Source organism: Macaca fascicularis, chromosome 15 (assembly GCF_037993035.2).
Source record: "Macaca fascicularis isolate 582-1 chromosome 15, T2T-MFA8v1.1".
NCBI classification, from domain to species: Eukaryota; Metazoa; Chordata; class Mammalia; order Primates; family Cercopithecidae; genus Macaca; species Macaca fascicularis.
In genome coordinates this window covers 123,207,255-123,226,370 of record NC_088389.1, presented here as the reverse complement: position 1 = coordinate 123,226,370, position 19,116 = coordinate 123,207,255, and the positions used below count along the sequence as shown (strand labels likewise).

The 19,116-nt window shown below is 50.5% G+C and overlaps 1 protein-coding gene across 9 annotated transcripts in view; it reads right to left on the bottom strand.

Moving 5' to 3' along the window:
- FGD3 (FYVE, RhoGEF and PH domain containing 3) overlaps positions 1-17,874 on the bottom strand; it is an 88,865-nt gene extending 70,991 nt beyond the window's left edge. For 6 of the 9 annotated variants that reach the window (XR_012424903.1, XR_012424908.1, XM_045372974.2 and 3 more), the window contains exon 1: positions 17,260-17,466. The gene's annotated coding sequence lies outside the window, so the exon portion shown is untranslated. Of the gene's footprint in view, positions 1-17,259; positions 17,467-17,754 lie in introns of those variants that run through there. The other 3 variants (XR_012424906.1, XM_045372976.2, XM_074017866.1) reach the window with 1 other exon arrangement.
- Positions 17,875-19,116: the final 1,242 nt, after the last annotated feature.

Genomic DNA, 19,116 nt, shown 5'->3' with positions numbered 1-19,116 from the left:
GGACCGCTCAAACCCCAGAGGTGGAGGTTGCAGTGAACTGAGATTGTGCCACTGCACTCCAGCCTGGGGGACAGAAAGAGACTCCATCTCAATAAAAATAAAAATAAAATAATAAATAAATAAATAAAAGCGGCCGGGCGCGGTGGCTCCAGCCTGTAATCCCAGCACTTTGGGAGGCCGAGACGGGCGGATCACGAGGTCAGGAGATCGAGACCATCCTGGCTAACACGGTGAAACCCCGTCTCTACTAAAAAATACAAAAAACTAGCCGGGCGAGGTGGCGGGTGCCTCTGGTCCCAGCTACTCGGGAGGCTGAGGCAGGAGAATGGCGTAAACCCGGGAGGTGGAGCTTGCAGTGAGCTGAGATCCGGCCACTGCACTCCAGCCCGGGTGACAGAGCGAGACTCCGTCTCAAAACTTTAAAAATAAAAATAAAATAAAAAAAATAATAAATAAATAAATAAAAGCAATCTCTCTGAGCCTCAGTTTCCCTGTGCCAGGCGCTGCCACAGGTGCCCTGTGGGTGGTTGCTCATGAGGCCCCTTCATGCCCCTATGAGGGGCTGTATGGTTATCCCCGTCTGACAACAGGGAAACTGAGGCTCAGGACACAGTGGTGTGCCCCCCTCTCCCAAAAGCTAAAGGCCAAGGTGATGTGGAGTTTGTCCCCTAGTTCCCTGCCTATGTAAGGATGCAGAGCTACACCCAGCTGTGACAAGGATGGGGTGGACAGTGTCACCTGAGCTCAGATGCATGGGTGCTGTGGCCTCAGTCACATAGCTGAACTTCTTCTTTTTTATGTTTTATTTTATTTTATTTTATTTTATTTTATTTTTTTGAGACAGAGCCTCACTCTATTGGAGTGCAGTGGCGCAATCTCAGCTCACTTCAACCTCCACCTTCCGGTTTCAAAGATTCTCCTGCCTCATCCTTCCGAGTAGCTGGGATTATAGGCACCCACCACAATGCCCAACTAATTTTTTGTATTTTTAATAGAGACTGTTAGCCAGGCTGGTCTCAATTCCTGACCTCAGGTGATCTGTCTGCCTCGGCCTCCTAAAGTGCTGGGATTACAGGCATGAACCACCACGCCCAGCCATTGATGAACTTCTTGAAGCCTCCATTCTTCCTCCACGAAATGGAGAAAATGTGGGATGCACGTGGTGGAGTTTTTGTAAGAAATGAGGGCTTTGCCCACGGCAGGTACTCAAGGGATCCCAGCCACCAACATCTGAATCACCGTGGCTGTGCCGTCAATGCCCGGGCCCTGGAGTCTTGACTCCTGTCCCTTGAGGAGACAGCCCTGGACCATCCAGATGCTGCCAGCCCAGGCCAGGAAGGACAGCAGTGCCTGCCACCACCACCTGGTTCAGCCTTCTCCTTTACAGACGTCCCCTGTACCAGAAGGCCAGCAGTGGGGTCCCATTAGTGCCAGGGATACAAACCCAGGTCCACCAGGAATACACAACTGTCGTCCTAAGAAGGTCAAGATAAATTCTGGCAGCACAGCAGCAGGCTGGCTGTGATGACCTGAAAAGTGAGGAGTTGTGGTAGGTGAAGGACAAAAAGAGGATGGGGAGGGGTTTGTGGCTTGAAAGTAGAACTGAGGCCAAGTGTCCTGTCATCCCTGGTGGGGGTGAGTGGGAGGAAGAGGTGCCTCCACCTGGGAGTGACATCATTCAAAAAGAAACATGTTTGTGGCAGCCAGCCCCACAATGGCCCAGTCATCATCAACTGCTGGTCATCTGCCTCTCCCACTGTGAATAGAGCTGACCTATGAACACTACTATACAATAGGACATTACAGAAATGATGAAGGTGACTTCCAAGGCCAGGCCATACATAACACTGCAGCTTTTGCCTTTCCTTCCTGAATCACTCACTCTGGGGGAGCCGGCTGCCATGTTGTGAGGATGCTCAAGCAGCCCTGCAGAGAGGCCCATGTGGAGAGGAACTGAGGTCCCCAGCCAGCAGCCAGCAACAACTTGCGATGAGTGAATGAGTCACCTTGGAAATGATCCTCAGTTTCAGTCAGGCCTTCAGATGACACTGCAGCCCCAGCCACCATCTGCAGCTTCATGAGAGATCCCCAAGCCATAGCCAAGCCACACCCCAATTCCTGACCCATCAAAACTAGAGTTAAGTGTTTACTGTTGTTTTACAGTGATGTAGTATTTTCATCAGGAAAAAGGGCAAGGGGTGACCTGAAGTTGGGGGATGGTGGGATCAGCCTGGTGGGGAGAAGTGGCCACCAGGAAATAGTAACACATATTCCAATTTCTTTAACCAATTATTTCACTCATGTTCCAATGGCTCAAATGAGTCCTCTACCCTGGAGGGCTCCTGCAGGCACCTGCCTCAGGGCCTTCCTATTTGCTACTCCCTCAGCCTGGACCACTGTCCCCTGGGTCACTCAGGCCCCTCAGCTCTCTGCCTCAATGCCCTCTCCTTGAAGAGGCTTTCCTGGCCACACTACCCAACCCATGGAGGGCTCCTGGGGGCCACAGTGATAATCCATGGGTGCCATTCAATCTCAAAGCCCCTGAATAACTTTATGGAGTCAGAGGCTCTGCAGAGAAGGCCCTGTGCCTCCAGTGTCCCTCAGCCTGTCCCTCAGGGGTACTGCTCATCCTCCCCCAGGCGGCTCACTTCATGAGGGGTGGGTGCCTCTGATGAGAAAGGGGGTTTCCCCGGGACTCCTGCTTTGTCCCAGGGACCCCCAGCCCTGTCTTCCAGGAAAGCTGGCAATGGCCAGGTAGAGGAGCTCTGAAGTCCAGGACCCAGAGGGACCTGTGTGGGACCACAGAGGCCAGGATGGAGAGAGCCTACGAGCAGGGAACTCTCAACCAGGGGGAGTGCCTGCCCACCAGAAGAGAGTCCCAGGGGGAGCACCCACTAGGAGAGAGGCCTGGAGGAGCACCCACTCACCAGGAGAGAGTCCCAGTGGGAGCATCCAATAGGAGAGAATCCTGGAGGAGCACCCACTCACCAGGAGAGAGCCCCGGGGGAGCATCCACTCACCAGGAGAGAGTCCTGGAGGAGCACCCACTCACCAGGAGGGAGGCCCGGGGGAGCACCCACTCACCAGGAGAGAGTCCTGGAGGAGCACCCACTCACCAGGAGAGAGTCCTGGAGGAGCACCCACTCACCAGGAGGGAGGCCCAGGGGGAGCATCCACTCACCAGGAGAGAGGCCTGGGTGGAGGGTCCACCCACCAGGAGAGAGATCTGGGGAGAGGGTCCACCCACCAGGAGAGAGGTCAAGGGGGAACACCCACTCACCAGGAGGGAGGCCCAGGGGCTCTACCCTGTTTAGCATCCCCTGGCCTAATTTCTCTCACCTGGCCTAGGGGCTCTCCCCTGGTGGGTGAGTGCTCTCCCTGGGCCCCTCTCCTGGTGGGCAAGTGCTCCCCATCTGACTGCATGGAACAGAGCCCCCACAACTCTCCCATTGCAAGCACTGGACTATGACTAAGCCTGGGACTGTTACAGCAGCCAGCTGGCCCTGACTGTTACACCCCATTCCTTCCCAGGGTTGCCACCAGTTTATTCGCTGTGGGGGAAAGTGTCCACCTGACGTCTAGTAGTGACACTTGGGGTGCATTTTTTCAGGGAAGCCATCTTACACATGTTGATTCTGCGGCCTTTAAATGGAAGGTTTAAGGAGGAAGGCAGCTCATGTTTACCAAGCACACAGCATAAGGTAAACCCTGCTCTGGGCTGGTTTATGGGAGACATGAGGACGTGGGGATAGGAGGAGTCTTCATGGGGGAATGAGGACGTGGGGATGGGGGACTTGGGGACACGAGGGATATGGAGACATGCAGACATGGCGACACGACAGGACATAGAGGACATGAGGATATGGGCATTTGGGGACACGAGAGCATGGGGAGTGGAGGTCATGGAGACATGGGGACGTGAGGACAAGTGGACATGGGAACCTGAAGACATAGGGACATGAGGACATGAGGACACGGGGACATGACATGGGAAAATGGGGATATGGGACATGGAGACATGAAGAATATGGAGATATGGGGCATGAGGACATGGAGACATGGGAATATGGAGACACGGGAACACAGGGACTCGGGGACGTGAGGGACATGGGGACATGAAGAATATCGAGATGTGGAGGTTATGGGGACGTGAGGAATGAGAAAATGCAGACATGAGGAATGTGGAGCCACATGGACTTAGAGAAATGAGGACATGGGGTACAGGGGACGTGGGGACGTGTGGTCTTGGACTTGTGATGGGGACTTGGGGGCATGGGGACACAAGGACATAGGACATGCAGACATAAGGGACACTCGCTTCAGCCGTCAACCTTCCAAAACACCCACACAAATGAGCAAGGACATTTTGTACAGTCTTATTAGGGCTGTTTTTTTGTTTGTTTGTTTTTGTTTTTGTTTTGAGACAGAGTTTCCCTCTGTTGCCCAGGCTGAAATGCACTGGACCTATCACGACTCACTGTAGCCTCGACCTCCTGTGCTCAAGGGATCCTCCCATCTCAGCCTCCTGAGTATCTGGGACCACAGGTGTGCCACTATGCCTGGCTAAGTTTTTATCATTTGCAGAGACGGACTCTGGCTATGTTTCCCAGGCTGACCTTGAACTCTCGGGCTCAAGCTATCCACCTACCTCAGCCCTGCAAAGTGCTGGGATTTACAGGCATGAGCCACCGAGCCTTGCCCAATGTCAGAGATGTGCTGAAGGTCTAACAACGGAGAACTAGTTCAACCAATTACCCTATTTCAAGACTTACTATAGTAATTATATTTTGTTAACTAAAATAATATTATTATAGTAATTATTTTCATTAATAAAATAATTATTATAATAAAATAAATTTCGGCCAGGCGCAGTGGCTCCCACCTGTAATCCCAGCACTTTGGAAGGCCAAGGTGGGTGGATTGCCTGAGCTCAGCAGTTCGTGACCAGCCTGGGCAACACGGTGAAACCCCGTTTCTACTAAAAATACAAAAAAATTAGCCGGACATGGCGGTGGGCACCTGTAGTCCCAGCTACTCGAGAGGCTGAGGCAGGAGAATTTCTTTTTTTTTTTTGAGACGGAGTCTCGCTCTGTCTCCCAGGCTGGAGTGCAGTGGCCGGATCTCAGCTCACTGCAAGCTCCGCCTCTCGGGTCCACGCCATTCTCCTGCCTCAGCCTCCCGAGTAGCTGGGACTACAGGCGCCCGCCACCTCACCCGGCTAGTTTTTTTTGTATTTTTTAGTAGAGACGGGGTTTCACCGTGTTAGCCAGGATGGTCTCGATCTCCTGACCTCATGATCCACCCATCTCGGCCTCCCAAAGTGCTGGGATTACAGGCTTGAGCCACCGTGCCCGGCCCAGGAGAATTTCTTGAACCCGGGAGGTGGAGGCTGCAGTGAGCCAAGATCGCGCCACTGCACTCCAGCCTGGGCGACAGAGTGAGACTCCGTCTCAAAAATAAATAAATAATAAAATAAATTTCAAAAGCAAGACAATGTGGTATCAACATAAGGATAAATCAATGGAAATCAATGAACTAATAGATTTTCATTCATTTGTTCAACTGATTTTCAATGACGGTGCCAGCACACATCAATAGGGAAAGATAAGTCCTTTCAACAAACAGTGATGGAACATTTAGATAGTCCTACCAAAAAATGAACCTTGACTGCTTACTCACACTATACACAGAAAATAGCTAGAAATGAACCAAAACCTTCATTGTGAATGCTAAAACTATAAAGCTTCTAAAAACACATAGCTGAAAATATTCATGAATTTGACATTGGTAATGATTTCTTGGGGTACAAAAGGCACTAAGCCACACACACAAAAGACTTGGTAAACAACTTCTTCAACACGAAAATATGTTTCATCAACATAGAAAACTTCTGCTTATGGAAAGGCACCATTAGGAACATGAAAAGGCCGGCCACATATGGACTCTGAGTGACAATGATATGTCAAGGCAGGTTCATCAGTTACAACAAACGTCTCCTCTGGGGAGGATGCTGATAAAGGGAGTGTCTATGAATGTGTGGGGTCAGGGAATATATAGGAAATCTCTGTACCTTCCTCTCAATTTTACTGTGAATGTAAAACTGCCATTAAAAAAATTAAGTCTTGGCCGGGCGCGGTGGCTCAAGCCTGTAATCCCAGCACTTTGGGAGGCCGAGACGGGCGGATCACGAGGTCAGGAGATCGAGACCATCCTGGCTAACACGGTGAAACCCCGTCTCTACTAAAAAATACAAAAAACTAGCCGGGCGAGGTGGCGGGCGCCTGTAGTCCCAGCTACTTGGGAGGCTGAGGCAGGAGAATGGCGTAAACCCGGGAGGCGGAGCTTGCAGTGAGCTGAGATCCGGCCACTGCACTCCAGCTCGGGTGACAGAGCGAGACTCCGTCTCAAAAAAAAAAAAAAAAAAAAAAAAAAATTAAGTCTTTAAGGCCAGGCATGGTGGCTCACGCCTGTAATTCCAACATTTTGGAAGGCCACCTGAGGTCAGGAGTTGGAGACCAGCCTGGCCAACATAGAGAAACCCTGTCTCTACCAAAAATACAAAAATTAGCTGGGCGTGGTGGTACGCACCTGTAATCCCAGCTACTTGGGAGGCTGAGGCAGGAGAATCACTCGAACCTGGGAGGCGGAGGTTGCAGTGAGCTGAAATCATGCCACTGCACTCCAGCCTGGGTGACAGAATGAGACCCTATCTCAAAAAAAAAAAAAAATTAAAAAAAAAATTCAAAGGCAGCGGGGTGCTGTGGCTCATGCCTGTAATCCCACCACTTTGGGAGGCTGAGGTGGGCAGATCACCTGAGGTCAGGAGTTCAAGACCAGCCTGGCCCACATGGTGAAACTTCATCTCCACAAAAATACAACAATTAGCCGGGCATAGTGGTACACACCTGTAATCCCAGCTACTCTGGAGGCTGAGGCAGGAGAATCACTTGAACCTGGTAAGTGGAGGCTGCAGTGAGCAGAGATCATGCTACTGCATCCAGCCTGGGCAACAGAGCGAGACTCTGTCTCAAAAAAAAAAAAGAAAAGAAAAGAAAATTTCAAAGGCAAATCACAGATTTGGAGAAAACATTTGCAATACATATATCTGATAAAAGATTTGTGTTCAGAATACATAAAGATTCCTACAAGTCAATAATTAAAAAAAGGACAAACGATTCCATTTTTAAAATGAGAAACAAAAAACTGGAACAAGCATTTGACTTAAGTTACCTAAATAGACAGTAAGTACACGAGCTGGTGGGCAACACTGCGGCCACCAGGGAAACTAGAAACCGCACTGAGGAATGATTCCAGTCCCAGCAGAATGGCTACAGTGAAAAAGACTGACAATGCCATGTGCTGGCAAGGATGTGGCGCAAACGTAACCCTCAGTGCGAAACTCTCATGCTGATGGGAGCAGAAAACTGCACAACCACTTTGGAAAACTGTTTGGCATTTTCTCACAGTTAAATATACACCTTCCCTATGACCCAGCAATTGCACTTCTAGGTATCTACCCAAGAGAAAAGAAAACATCTGTTCACACAAAGACCTGTACCCAAATGTGCAGAGCAGCTGTATTCATAACTCAAAGCTGGAAACGACCCAAGTGTCTGACAACCGGAGAATGCGTTATAAGCAAAGTATGGTGCAGCCATAATATAGATAGAACAGGATTCAGCAATAAAAAGGAGTAAGCCATTGACATAACAGTGATGTAGAGCTGGGGGTGGTGGCATGTGCCTGTAGTCCCAACTACTCAGAGGCTGTGGCAGGAGATTGCTTGAGCCCCGGAGGTCAAGGTTGCAGTGAGCTGTGATTGCACCACTGCACTCCAGCCTGGGAGACACAGTAAGACTCTGCCTCAAAAAAAAAAAAAAAAAAAAGCAATTATATGGATGGATCTCGAAGACAGACACAAAAGACTGTTAGATGAAGTTCAAAGTCAGGCGGAACTAGTTTCTGAAGTCAGAACAGAGGTGCCCTGTGGCGCTCTGGAGGGCAGTGTCTTAGTTTACCGTGGGTTGCTATAACAAAGTCCCACTGGCTAGGTGGCCGAAAGGTCGAAAATTTACTTTCTCATGTTCCTGGAGGCTGGAACTCTGAGATCAAGGTGTTGGCAGGGTCGGTTTCTCCTGAGGCCTCTCTCCCTGGCTTACAAGCAGCCATCGTCTCCCTGTGTCCTCACGTGGTTGTCCCTCTGTGAGTCCTCAGCTCTTTCTATTGGACACCAGTCATGACAGATCAGCACCCACTCTCAGCACCTCATTTTAACTTCATTACCTCTCTAAAGGCCCTGTCTCCAACACAGTTATATTCGGAGGTCCTGGGGATTAGGGCTTCAACATGTATTTTGCAGGGACATAGTCAGGCCCATAATAGTCCCCCAAAGTGAGAAGAAGGCAAAGACGCCTGCTCTCACCACTCTTATTCAACATAGTGGAGAAGGTTCTAGACAGCGCAATAAAACAAGAACAGAAAAGAAAATGCACGCTGAGCAGAAAGGAAGAAATAAAATTGTCCACGTTTGCAGATGACATGATTGTCTACAAGGAAAATGCCAAGAAACAGAAAGAAAAAAAAAACCTCCCAGAACCAGTATGTGAATTTAGCAAGGTCAGGGATACAAAATCAAGTCGCAAAAATCACTTGAATTTGTATATACTGGCAATGAACATGCAGACACGGAGATGAAAACTGTGTTGCCATTTACACACGAACTATGGTACATCCATGCCACACAACAGCACTCAGCAATAACAAGAAAACACTACTGACACACACAGCAGCCGAGATGTGTGATGATTCCCCTGGATGAATTCCCTTAGACAAATCCCAAGGGATTATGCTGGTGGAAAAAGGATAATTTCAAAAGGTTACATGCTATATGATTCCATTTATAAAACATTCTCAAAATGACAAAATTGTAGAAACAGAACAGATTGGCTGCTGTCCGGGGCAGGCAGGGAGCAGGTGTGGACATCAAAGGGCTGCAGGAGGCTCCCTGTGCTGGTGCTGCTCTGTGTCTTGACTGTACCAATGTCAATGTCCGAGCTATATCATTTTGCAAGCTGCCACCACTGGGAACTCCTGGGTAAAGACCCATAGTGTCTCTGCATTATCTGTTATGTGTCTATACAGTCATTTCAAAATAAAAAGTTTAATTAAACAACCAGCTAGTGGCATCCCTTGGCTCTTTTTTTCTTTTTTTTCTTTTTGACAGGGAGTTTTGTTCTTGTTCCCCAGGTTGCCTCAGCCTCCTGGGTAGCTGGGATTACAGGCATGCGCCACCATGCCTGGCTAATTTTGTTGGTTTTTTTTTTTTTTTTTTTTTTAGTAGAGATGGGGTTTCTCCATGTTGGTCAGGCTGGTCTCGAACTCCCGACCTCAGGTGATTACACCTCACCTCAGCCTCCCAAAGTGCTGGGATTACAAGCGTGAGCCACTGCGCCTGGCCATCCCTTGGCTCTTAAGAGAAGCAGTGAGCTGACAAGTGACTCACAGTAACACTGGAATCCTCAGCGTCATGTCAGAGTTGGCCCGGCTGGAACCCGGTCCTTGCAGCCTCCCAGCCTCATTCCCGGCCTCGGCAATGGTTGGGAGCACCTCTCCCCACCGTCACGGACCCTGTTCTCTCTGCTTCTTGGCCGCCCCTGGCCACACCAGCTTTAGAGTTTCCCTCTGGGTGCACCTGGCTCTTGGACACACAGACACCATATCACCATCACTCTCCAGGCAGACCATGAGTTCCATGAATGCAGGCAACGATGCTCCAAGCATCCTCTCATTTCTCCTTTTCCAGAAGACAAAGCTGTGGTTCAGAGAGGTGGAGGAACTGTTAAGGCCACGACACTCAGAGCCTAACGAGATGCAGCTGAGGCGGCTGGTCTCTAGGACACAGCCTGAGGTGCAGGACAAAGGGGAACCAGGGGACCAGGGGCTCAGGGGAGTAAAGAGCTTGGAAGTAAGAGTCCCATTCAATAACCAGGACACTGAGGTTCAGAGAGGCCAAAGTGCTGTCACTCAGTCAGTCAACAACCATTTGCTGAGCGGCTCCTAGGACACAAGAATACTCAGCAGGCTCGGGAGATGGCCCCTGAGGAAGGAGCGGCTCTAGCCTGCAGAGACACTTACGGCTGCCACTCCTCCTGTGCAAGGTGACCCCGGCCCCTGCCCTTCTGCTCACTTATTAGGGTCACAGCCAGTCACTTGGGCCACATGGGCACAGGACTCAGAGCCCAGCTGCTTCTCCAATCACCTGCCTGCTTTTGGGAACCGAGAACCACAGGTCTTAGATCCTTCCCAGAACCCTTGAGACCCAAGGTTTGGACAAAGTATCCACGTTGAGTTACTCTCATTCTTTTGACAAGACAGGGGAAAGCCACAAAAATAACACACTAGCCAGGGCCGGAAGTGGGTGGGACAAGAGGAGTCATTCCCATGTGGCTTTGGATGGGGTTGGGGGGTGGTGCACCTTTGTCAGCGTTCAGGCTCCAAGACAAATCCTACTGAACATGTGACCTAACAATAGACAAGACAGAAGGAAACGAAGGCTCCCCAGACAGAGGCTGTGTGAAACCCTCAGGGTGACCGTCTCTGGGTGGTGAGCTTCTGGGAATTTTCATTTGCTTCTTGATGCTTCTCAGTAACATACAAATTTCTACCAGGAACATTTATATTTGCAATTGGGAGGAAAGCCAACCTGTTTAAAAATACAAGAATCGAAATCGCTCATTGCTCATTGGAGATTCCCAGCTGGGAACTATTGCCCAATGAAAGCCAGCTGTCTCCATGCCTGTTTACATATGGAAAATTTAATTTCTACTTAGCTGTCCTAAATCTCTCTAAGGAAAGATGTGGTTGACAAACCAAAAAAAGAAGGGATACTGAGTGTAATTCTGCTTTCTGAAAACACATTTTTTGCAAAACATTTTCTAGGTTACTTTAAACTGAAATTACATTTGGTCCAAAGACAGACAATATTTCCTAAACCTTGGCACTGCCCTTAACTTTACCTGCCTTCCTCCTGAGCAGGCAGCTGGGAGGGTGGACAAGCCCAGATCTGGAACTGTGAGGCCCGTGTGCAGGTGACATTGTGTGAGCCCCTTCACCCCAACACGAGGAAAATATCCCTGGATGCCAGGTTCCTGGGGGCTCCCTGGGAAAATGCGTGTAAAATGCTACAGTGTGAGCAGTGAGGAGCTCGCTAGTCATCACTCACCATACCTCACTTCTTAAAAGTTGCTCTAAAAATATGTGATGCTTTAGTCATCTTAGCCAAAGTGGAGAGGCAATCCCAGCTTCAAACTCTTAGACCAAGAGGCATTTTGAGAGTTTTCCACTCAGGAGACGTAATTACAGAGCGGTTCTGGCAGTTGGCTATGACAACATTAGAGCCTGAAGTGGGAGCGATTGTTTCTTATCCTTGACAAAGAGCCCTGATGTGTCTATACTTACATGAAAGTGCTGCGTCTGGTGCATTTTTTTTTTACCCTGTCGGAAAAAATTATCAATGTGTAAATAGAGAATGATATACATTAAAAAAATAAGGCAATAAAGGGGTGGCCACACCCCCACTCAATCAGGCCCTGAATAAAGGATAATTCCAGCATTGTTATGGGGCAGCTGCACAGCGTCAACCAGAAACACTCATATACCCAGGGAAGTGCGGGGTCCCTTCCTATGCACTCCATGTCCAATCCAGACATCACATTCTGCCAAGTGGTATTCTCACAATCACTTGGATCCACCCTTTACTATTCAGTCCTTAGTCTAAGCTCCTGATCAACCAGAGGCTATTCAGAATGCAACAGCACATGTTCATTTAGGTTTCCTTTAAGGGCAGATGCTGAGCTGGGAGACCTGGGGGGAGAAAGTACCCAGAAAGGTTAGAATTGGAGGCACCTGAGGGTGATCACAGCAGCACTATTCTAAAGGAGAAAAAAAGGAAGGAGGGAGGGAAAAGGGGAAGGAAAGAGAAAAGGAAGGAAGGAGAGAAACAAGGAAAGGGAGAAAGAAGAGAGGGAGAGAGGAAGGAAGAGAAGGAGGAAGAGGGGGAAGGAAGGAGAGATCTGAGCCACACTTGCTCAACCTTCATGTTAAGGAGGGCCTTAGGATTGGAGGGTACAGGATGGGGTGGGGGGCGCTTCGGCTTAAAACATTTTGATTTTTGGGCCGGGCGCCGTGGCTCACACTTGTAATCCTAGCACTTTGGGAGGCCGAGGTGGGAGGATCACGAGGTCAGGAGATCGAGACCATCCTGGCTAACAAGATGAAACCCCGTCTCTACTAAAAAATACAAAAAATTAGCTGGGCGTGGTGGTGGGCGCCTGTAGTCCCAGCTATTCAGGAGGCTGAGGCAGGAGAATGGTGGGAACCCGGGAGGCGGAGCTTGTAGTGAGCTGAGATCATGTCACTGCACTCCAGCCTGGGTGACAGAGCGAGACTCCGTCTCAAAAAAAATTTTTTTTTTTTAAATTTTCAACAGTGATACGCGCATATATCCTTTGCATACTTGAAAATAAACAGAGATGTGCTCTGGTCACCCCCTGCATCGACTCCCATGAGCTGGAAACCAGGGATATTAAGAAGCCCGTAGGGAGTCAAGTGTGAAGTCTAATGGACGAATTAGGGCAACGAATTATTTCTTATGCAGCATAGTTTGTTTTGCAGACAAAATTTTTTGGAACTTGATTAAAAGCAGGATCAGGGAGAGGGTCAAAGAACCAGATGCCCCTTTTGCCACTGAAGATCTTAGCCCCTCAGATTTTGCCTGCCCTGGAACTGGGGGCCGGGGCATCCTCTCTGCGGCTGTAAAGTCAGGGTCTTCTGACTGGGATCCCCCCAAGCCTACTTTGCACCTACTTTGCATGGGCAAAGGCCAGCAGTTTTATTCCTTCAGTTTACCACCTCCGCAGCTACATGAATCCTGCGGGCACCAGCGTTTCAAGGACCAAGAACATGAGCATGCTCAGACACAACCCCACGTCTCGCCAACTCTACACAACTTTAATTAATTAATCAGTTTTTTTTTGAGACAGGGTCTCACTCTGTCACCCAGGCTAGAGTGCAGTGGCACAATCATGGCTCACTACAGCCTCAACCTCTGGGTTCAAGCAATCCTGCCACCTCAGTCTCCCGAGTAGCTGGTACTACATGCGTGTGCCACCACACCTGGCTTATTTTTGTATTTTTTTGCAGAGAAGGGTTTCACCATGTTGTCCAGCTGGTCTCGAACTGCGGGCTCAAGTCATCCACCCACCTCGGCCTCTCAAAGTGCTGGGATTACAGGCGTGAGCCATCCTGTTCGGCTACATAACTTTATTTTAGGAAGTTACAAGTTCCATGTAAGACACATTTCAGTGAAAAATTCTACCTTACGGGTTGTGTCTAGCTGGCTTATTCTGAAAAGCAAAATAATTTACCCAGAGAAGACAAGCTAGGAATACTTAGAATTACTGGATATCAGTAACCAGAAAAATACAAGGCCTTCTTCATATATTCATTCAACAAGCACATATTAGTATGCTATACACCATTTTCCTTCTTCTTTTTTTTTTCTTTTTTTTTGAGACAGAGTCTCGCTCTGTCACCCAGGCTGGAGCACAGTGGCACAATCTCGGCTCACTACAAGCTCCGCCTCCTGAGTTCACTCCATTCTCCTGCCTCAGCCTCCTGAGTAGCTGGGACTACAGGCGCCTGCCATAACACCCAGCTAATTTTTTGTATTTGTAGTAGAGACAGGGTTTCACCATGTTAGCCAGGATGGTCTCGATTTCCTGACCTCCTGATCCTCCCACCTCGGCCTCCCAAAGTGCTGGGATTACAGGTGGGAGCCACCACAAACAGCCACCATTTTCCTTCTAAAAGCCCCACATTCCTAAAAGGCCTGTTGGAATTCCCTCATGAACACACTAGCCCTAGAGCGGGACCCCCAGAGCAACCTGGTGTCTCAGTAGCCCCTGCCCACAATCCTCAGCCTGCAGGGCTCCCTCCACCTCTGTGACCTTTCTCCTAGGCACCCTTGCCTCTCCTCATTCTCCTCAGGGCCCAGGCAGGCCAGGGGCAGCCAGATCTCGGGGAGAAGCAAATCTCCAGCACTGGATGGGGCCACATCTGCTGCCCGTCTCCTCGTCAGCATGCAGGGGATGTGGCAAAACAAGGATCCTGGCTCCACTTCCATCTGCCTAGGCAGAAAAGGCAGCCGTCCCCAGGTCACTTAGCGGCTGTCATCCACAGATCCCTCCTGGGTGGACTCATCTGCATCTGGATTTAATTCTTTAGAGCAAATGTCACCAGGCACTCTAGCCACAGACTACCACAGCCTCCAGTTCATGAGGGCCCTACCAGGGGTCAGAAGGGACTCGGGCTACATTTGCCAGCCTTGAATGAACCCCTCCTGAATCATGTGTGACCCCTTCTTTCCCCACCCTCAGTCAGGGGCCCAGGAGTGTTGGTCCAAGTTCAGGCCTCTGTGAGTAGGGACTGCCAAGCCGCATGGGGCCGGAGCCTGCTCAGTGTCCTCAGACTTCATCATCCCCATGACAAGTTCTGCCTGGCAAATCCAACCTGCTCTTCCTGCTCTTACTTTTCACCCATTTGCTTCTTCTTTTTTTTTTTTTTTTTTTTTTTGAGATGGAATCTCGCTCTGTCACTCAGGCTGGAGTGCAGTGGCACGATCTCAGCTCACTGCAACCTCTGTCTCCTGGGTTCACGCCAGTCTCCTGCCTCAGCTGGGACTACAGGCGCCCGCCACCACGCCCGACTAATTTTTCGTATTTTTAGTACAGGCGGGGTTTCACCGTGTTAGCCAGGATGGTCTCAATCTCCTGACCTCGTGATCCACCTGCCTCGGCCTCCCAAAGTGCTGGGATTACAGGTGTGAGCCAACGTGCCCGGCCCCATCTGCTTCTTTTTATCCTTTGCACTCTATGCTGAACCAGATCGTTTCTGGAATAACAGGTGAACAGATGAAGGGAGGAGAAAAGGGGAAAAAAGAGGAAGGAAAGAAGAGAGGGGGGAAGGTAGGGAGGAAAAGAAGGGAGTAGGAGGAAAGGGAGAAAACAGAAAAGAAAGGGAGTTGATGAATTCGTTGCTTGGTTAGTTGGTTGGTTAGTTGAGCCCCTGCCGGTGGGCACAGAGCTCCTTGGCCAACAGGACAGGGAGAGTTGTGGTGGGAGGAGGGAGCCCCACCCCCACAGGCACACCCTGACAAGGGTGCTGTGGAGGAAGCCTGAGTCTCCCCTGTCCTTACTGGCACATTTCTGTACACACAAGCACCTCGCCCCTTCTTGGCCCACACAGATACACTCAGGGCCAAGAGCTGCTGCCTGGTGGCCCTGGGCAACCTGAGACTGCAGAGCCATGGCTACCACCCAAACCCATCCTGTCCCTGAGGGTGGGACCCTCAAGGAGAGATGCTGGATATCCCTCCTTGGGATGTCCTGGAGAATGAGGACACCCCAAGGCTGAACTGATGCTGCAGGACTGAGTCAGCACTGGTACTCATGAGCTTGGACACGCAGGGATGATGGGGAAATGGGCCCACATCTCCCCCATAGCCAGAGTGGACGGACGCCCCACTGCAGACCGGCAGGTGCTTGTCAGACACTGTTGCGGATGAGAGGCTTCCATACAGGTCACACACAGTGAAAATGCAGTCTTCGGCTCTTTCACCCAAGAGCAAGCCACCAGGGGGTGACACATGACCCCACTTACAAATGGAGAAACTGAGGCACTGGTCCACAGGATGGGGCCAGATTTCCTTCCACATTGCTTCCCTTTCCAGGCACCAGTCCCTCAGCACATGTGCTCCATGGTGACAGGAGGATGTGTCCTGCTCTGATCTCCCCCAGATCATGTGTGACCCCCTCTCTGGGGTGTCCAGAGAAAAGCCAGTACCATGATGGGCTTGGAGAAGCCTACAGTCCCCCAGGAGCCCAACTAAAGGCCCAAGGGATGAGCTGTCATAACCCTCATTTTGCAGATAAGGAAACTGAGGCCTCCAGCCCCAGCCCAACCTCTGCCCAGTGAGTCCTGAGGTCTGAGGATGAGGAGGGGCACTTGGGACACAGCCCAACCCCAGAACAGATGGTGTGAGCCGCTGACTCTCAGTGAATGAGCTGGGACCCTGGGCACAACACAGAGAAGGCGTTGTGTCCAAAGCCAGCTGGCCTTCAGCTGACCACCCGCTGCCCCAACACAAGGGCCTGGGAAGAAGAGCCATGGGCAGCGGCCAGAAAGCAGCCAGGTTTCCCTGCTGCTGAGAAATGTGTAACTTTTCTGCACAATATGAAAGAGAGGGTCCACCTCACTGGGGCTGGGGTTTGCTGTCATCCTAATAGTTCACAACATTAAATCCTGTGCACACACATACATAGATGCAACACACACACACTCATCATTTACACCTCAAACTGATTTTAGGCAGTGATACCTGTATTTCCCAGCCATCCCAGAAAATGACAACATTCTAACTGTCCTGATTCACAGACACAGAGCACAGGAAACATGCAGTCAAAGAGCCGGGACAACCTGGATCCTCAAGGACCAGAGACACCAACCACGAAAAGGGGCACGGCCGGCCTTGCGGCCTCTTTCCACCCATGTCTATCCGAAGAACCGGAGGTCTTAATGAACCTCAAACTTTTGCCTAGCAGCGCCAAAGCACCCGCTTTCACCGTGGTTTTGTTTTCTCCCTTACAAGAGGTGACACTTAGGGGAAATGCCGAGTGGTAAGAGTAAGGTAACAAAAAGAAAAGACAATCCCAGCATCTGACATGGGGTCTCCGTTGCCATGGCAATCGCCCAGGCAATGACATGTGTTCTTTTTTTCAAGCAGACTATTTTCTTTTCCCATCCATTTGAAAAGAAATGGGAAGAATGGGCAGGGGTGAAGAAATCCAGAAATAAAACAGGTCTCATCACAGTCCAGCCTAGCACTTCTCATTCAGCACGTATCCTAGAGAATCCTGTTCCAGAGCCAGGGGCCCCAGCACCCACCGCGAGGACTGCCCAGGTGGTCTTCTTCAGCTCAGTCTCCCCTGGGCTGTGCTCAGGAGGGGGCAGAAAGCCGATTAAAACCCCTCTTCAAACTACACACCAGGCAGTCACCTCCTCCTCCTTCAGAGGGCTCCCGCCAGCCCGCCCCCTGGAGAAGCCCTGCTCAGCCCCGGACACCCAGAAAAATTACCCCACACAGGATCTCAAAGCCACCTGAAACCAACGAAAATCTCCACCTTTTCCAATGAACCTACTCACCGCCTTCCTCTAGGGACGGAAACCATTTACAAAGCAAACAGGGAAGTCGGAGGCTCCCCCAGCTCCGCACAGGCGAACTCGGGGCTTGCAGGAGCCGCTTCCAGAGGAGCCCCGGAGCCGTCGCTCACAGTGGGCGGCAGGAGGCTGGGGTCTCCCTGGGGACCCGGAGGGCCGCGCTGCGCTTCCCGCCCCAATCAGCCCAGCACTAAGTCTCTGGGGTTCCGAGGAGCGGTCCCGCCTCCCCGGCCCGCCCCGAAGGGCCGCGGCACCCACAGGCAGCCGCCGCGTCTCCTCCTCCCCTCGCAGCTGCAGGGACGCGCTGAGCCCTGACAAAGCCGCCCGCGGAGAGTCCGCGGGAGGGCTGGGGGCGCCGGCCCGGGTGCGCAGGCCGTTCTCCATGGCAACGAGGGCTGGGGGCTGCGGGCCGAGCGGGTCCCTCAGGCCAAGGGGGAAATGCTGTTTATTTTTCCTGACACCTCTACCGGGAGCCATTACCTCTGCCAGACTTTTCTAGAGTGTCCTGGGGCAGCAGGAACTTTCTTTGCTCCTTCACCACAAGGAAACGCCTTTTTAGGTGTGAGCACTTTCCTCCAGGCTTAGAGAGGGTAGAGTGGGAAATAGGCTCTTGCTTAGAGAGGTCTTGGTGCAGAGCCTGTGCGTGCCTGTGCGTGTGTGTGACGTGTGTGTGCGCTGTGCATGCTTGTGTGTGCGGTGTGTGTGCAGCGTGTGGCATGTATATGTGGTATGTGTATGTGTGGTAGGCTGTGCATGATGTATCTGATGTATGGTGTGTGTGATGCGCTTTGTAGTGTATGTGTGTTGTGTTGTGTGTGTGTGTTGTGTGTGGGATGTGATGTGTGTATGGTATGTTTTGTGGTTTTTGTGTGGTGTGGTATGGATGCGCTGTGTTGTGTATGTGGTATGTTGTGTGTTGTGTATGATGTGTGTGTGGTATGGGGGTGTGTGTGCAATGTGTAGTGTGTGGTATGCATGGTGCATGTATGGTTTATGTAGTGTGTGTTGTGTTGTGGTATGTGTTGGGAATAGGCCCCAAAATCTAGCCATAAACTGGCCCCCAGCCCACAGTGCTTCAGAAATCTCTGCAGCACTGTGACATGTTCATGATGGCCATGACGTCCATGCTGAAGGTTGTGGGTTTGCCGGAATGAGGGCAGGGAACACCTGGCCCCAGGGCAGAAGACCGCTTAAAGGCATTCTTAAACTACAAACAATAGCATGAGCGATCTGTGCCTTAAGGACATGCTCCTGCTGCTGATAACTATCCATCCCTTTATTTCCCATAAAGAATACTTTTAATTAATCTGTAATCTATAGAAACAATGCTTATCACTGGCTTGCTGTCAATAAATATGTGGGTAAATCTCTATTCGAGACTTTCAGCTCTGAAGGCTGTGAGACTCCTGATTTCCCACTCCACACTCTATATTTCTGTGTGTGTGTCTTTAATTCCTCTAGCGCTGCTGAGTTAGGGTCTCCCCAGCTGAGCTGGTCTCAGCAGTATGTGTATGATGTTCAAATCGCTGGAACCCAGGAGGCGGAGGTTGCAATGAGCTGAGGTTGCACCACTGCACTCCATCCAACCTGGGTGACAGAGAGACTCTGAAAGAAAGAAAGAAAGAAAGAAAGAAAGAAAGAAAGAAAGAAAGAAAGAAAGAAAGGAAGGAAGGAAGGAAGGAAGGAAGGAAGGAAGGAAGGAAGGAAGGAAGGAAGGAAGGAAGGAAGGAAGGAAGGAAGGAAGGAAGGGAAAAAGCAATGAAGAGAAAATATTTTGAAGGAAAAGGATGAAGGAAGGAAGGAAGGAAGGAAGGAAGGAAGAGAAAAAGCAATGAAGAGAAA